A 4478-nucleotide genomic window follows, 5' to 3' on the forward strand; every position below is an offset into this window, starting at 1 on the left:
AAATAGTGTGTACGTGGCATGTGTAGTGGAGTTCACAATGGATATCACATTCTACATTTACATTTTTAAAGAGTAGTGACCTGGCTATTGGGTACCCAATTTACAAAATTACATTGATTTCCTCACACTGTAAGCAGTCTATGGACAAGGTATGACAGCAATCCATGGTTTGGTTTAGTTTCCCTGGCACAGTTTCCAAATGCTAACGTTTTAGCATGGGACTGATATTAGCATTTCCGCGCATGTCCAAATCATCCGAAAGTATCTAAAAGTTATTGTGAAGCTCAACAAAGTCACTTAGATGTTTTGAACATAATGCGCTAAAATGCTAATATCGGTCCCAATGGAATTTGTAAGGAAATTTGGGTGAATCTCTTTAACAGCAAAGTTGCGTGGTTTGAGGAGTCACTGACTGGCTTTGAGAAGGGATTTTTGATTTTCTTATTTAACAGTACTGAGTGGTCTGTGTCTTAAATGTCTGAAATGGAGTCCAATCATAGCCTAGTAACGTTACTGGACTAGCGATTAACATCACATTAGTGTTCTTATAAACTGCCAGCAGATGGCGTTACAATGATGAAACACCACAAAGATTTGTATTTCACCAATATCAGTACCAGGGAGAAGCAAGATATTTATGCTCTTTAGCAATGACTAAAATGGGTGGATCCTTATGTTTGCATCTCTACATACATGTTTCAATTGAGTTTATTGTGTATGGCACAATACCTCTTCTGTTGAGGTAGGTGTACCATTTACTACAAACTCTGGATCCTCTAATTAGGCGGCACACAATTGGCCCAGCGTCGTCGGGGTTTGGCCGGGGTAGGCCGTCATTGTAAATAAGAATTTGTTCTTAACTGATTTGCCTAGTTAAATAAAAAATAATAATTATTATGTGTAAGATCACAATCAGAAAGCTTCCTAATGTATTTTCAGAGTTTGGCTAATGTTGCTGTTTTTTTACAATTGGACAGTGTGACGGGTTGAAGACAGTGTTGGATTTGTGGTTTTAGCCTGGGTGCCTGTCTGTTTCTGCTGTCTTGCCAACCACTTACTGTATGTGGAATTGTCATGCTTGACAATGGTGTAGGCTAAAGCACAAACAGATCGGGGACAAAGCTAGTGTTGGGTTATTTATAAATCAAGATCATCTTTTATATTCCTTTACAGAGACAGTTCCTGCTGAATCAGTACAGATGTAGGATTTTAATTTGAGCCAGTTTGTTTCAGCAGGAAAATGAATCTGCAGCAACAGTCAATGTGGATTTTTCGTGAGGGAAAATCAAGTCTGAAATTTCAAGGTGGAAATTACAAACATCTAATATATTTCAGGAAAGTTCTCCTGCAACAGGATGATCAAATTAAGATCCTACATCTTTATGAACTCATGATGCATGATGAGATCATACCATATATATCTGGCTGACTGACCTCTCCTTCCTTTTCCTTAGTACTACTCCTCAGCATATGAAACATTTCCTTTCACTGCTGCATCTACATATTCCCATAACAAGACACATTGTTTTCATGCGGAAGCTTTGAATAGTGGGATGTTCATGGTCCACAAGTGTGTGGCAGATCTTCCAGAGGCATAGCAGGAACATGCATGCACGTAAGCGCGCACGCACTCAAGCACACACACACATACATATCCACTTACATGGATTGCTGGTCCTGTGCTGTCCTGCCTTGCCCTGGCTGTAGTGTGCGCTGGACAAGGTGTATTTACAGGTGATTATATCAGCTAATCGGTGCATTACAGCATGTTGATTCCACACAAGCCCCTAATCCACATGGAAAAGGCAGCGTGGCCCCTCTGGGATTGTCCCTAGTCTTAATCTGATCCAGAATCCGGTCGGTCGGTGGGCGGTGTCTCCTCCCTTGCTCACATCTGGCCCTGTGGGATTTAATGTTGTAATCCTTGATTTTAAAACAATTTTATTGTGCTTTAGCGCTGATACGCTGGACTTTAATTATTGAAATGCAGCTTTCGTTTTGAACCACAAAGTAATTACACAACCTTCCCTATATTAGCTTCTCCTAATATGTAACGTTTGTGGTACACAAAATGTACTCTCACTGGACACTGCAGTGCGGTGTGCACGTCCTCACAATTATAGTCGGAAAGGTGAAAGACATTGCTTAGAAAGTGTTTAAAGAAACAGTTTTTGAACCTGGTTATCAGGTCAGATTATGTGATGTTACTGTCGCAGCAAAATTGGTTTGTCCAGAAATTAGTGTATGTAAAAGAACTATGACATGAGGCATTGTTATGCTCTCCCACTTTTGCTTTGTTTTTTCAACATTGGGATACTCCCATGAACTCTTATGGTGGCAGCAATTACGTGCTGTATATGGGATTGTGGATGTATTGTCTATGATGAGATCCATTTGAAATATTTAGTATTATCATCCAGGTTGTTCTGTTTCGTTCCAAGCAGCTGGGGAATGTGAGGGTTAACACTCCTCCCTGTGACAGATGTCAAAAAGCATGCTGTAAAAAATGTCAGATTAACACAAAGGGGCACTTTGTGCAAATCCCGATTATGGAGAGCACTTTCATTTATTAAAGTCTGCCAATCCCTGTGCTCTTTTGGAGCCGGGATTAAAATCAGGTAGACACCATTGTTTGTCTAAACAATCCCCTCTCTAATCTAAGCTCTCCCTCCTTCCCGCTCTCCCTCAACTTGTTTCCTCTATAGCTTGGAGCCTAAATGGGCCCAGGGCTGGCCGGCCGGCTGGCTGGATGTACTGACAGCAGGGGCTTATGTTATGGGTCGTCCGCTTGCTACTGCCACCACAGATTCCCATTAATCAACATCATCCCCTTTAGAAGAGCTAGGTGATTGGATTTAGGATGTGTTTTTACAGAGGGTTAAAAAAGAGAACAGATAACTAAAGCGTGTTCACAAGGTCTGTGCTGTGAAAAGGCCCACGGACAAGTGGCAACAATATGGACTGGATCACCATGCTAGTCATAGTGAACATCTGCCCTATATCAGAGCCAGGACACCACCAGTCCATGTCACGTGCTGCCATTTGTTAGACTAATTGACCTTCATATTGTTGGAGACTGAGAGGGCCACAGCTCTCAGAACATCTGGCCCCTCAAGGCCCCAAGGCAGACTCTGGCCCAATAATCAGGTCATGGGTCACCCTGTGTTCCTTGGTGGAATCTTTGTTGTTACACATCTCAATCACATCCAGGAGGTTAGATCAAGGAAGTTAGACGAAGAGCAGTTGTTTTCAAAAGTAACATTTTGGAAATGTTATTATTTACCATGATTTCTATAAAATAGTTGTATTCAAATTGTTTCCCCATGGACAAATCCTACCTGCTTTATATATTAGGATTTGTGTCTTCATTACTGTGATAGATGTACTTTCAAAATCATTTTCGAAATTGCTCCATACTGTATTGTGAACAAATTTATTACATGATTGATACATATTATTTACCCCCCACTTTGTGTCTTTTCAGTAATGGCAAAGTGATTATTGAATATGTTCTCAGCTTCTGTCTGGCATTTTACAACACACAGACATGGCATATGTCAGTGGATCATCATTCTTTATCCTCATAGTAAAAGTTAGGGTGTTTTCAAAAATGGCAACGCATAAGGTCTAATTTTTTTATATGAACTGCAAGATTACTAGGGCCTACTCCACACTGTAATTGTATCAGCTCATAAGAAGCTTATTGTCATCTCAACATTGTATTTTTTAGGATGATAAAACATATGAAATTGAAATCACAAGCATATTTCTTAATTAAATGGAAACTCATTTAAAGAGTATCTAGCTACAAGTGGAAAACGAGAGAGAGCGAGTGAGATTACCGAGGTAAATCGAACACAATTAATATTCAGAACGCATTGACACAATTAATCTGACATTGTGTTGTTGGATAATACCTTAACTGACACTGGCATCAACTATAATGTGGCTCTGTCTGAGCACCATGGTCCCTCTTGCTGTGGCATATGGTTACACACCGGATAGATGCTTTCACCTATGTGAACCCAACTAGTCCTTCTGCATGAGTTGTATTATTCTAATGGTGACTTCTGTCATGAAATTCTAAGGAAAATGTTTTAATCTAAACCTAATAAACAGTTTAAAAAATCAGAAGAATTCTAAGGAAAATGTTTTATTCTCATATCATAGATGAAGCATCTCTCTAAAAGGCAGTAGAATTACAAGCATTGAAAGCAAACATAGGCCCCTAGGTCCTAGACTTTGTGGAAGATGCTGACTCAAAGGCTATAAAATAACTATACTATAGACTAGGCTAATAATGCATTGAGAAAGGATGGGTTGCTCAGTGCTATGCCAAAGACCTTGACATTGTAAGAGAAGCCTAGGAGTTGTTTGAACAAATCTGTATGCCACTGTAATAAAGTTGTAACATGCTGCCAAAAACCCTTGCTGTCTCCCTCTCAGCTTTGTTTCAGTCCTGAAAGAGTTAACCGGAG

The sequence above is a fragment of the Salmo salar genome, chromosome 15 (assembly GCF_965601325.2).
Source record: "Salmo salar chromosome 15, fSalSal1, whole genome shotgun sequence".
In the NCBI taxonomy this organism is placed as follows: Eukaryota; Metazoa; Chordata; class Actinopteri; order Salmoniformes; family Salmonidae; genus Salmo; species Salmo salar.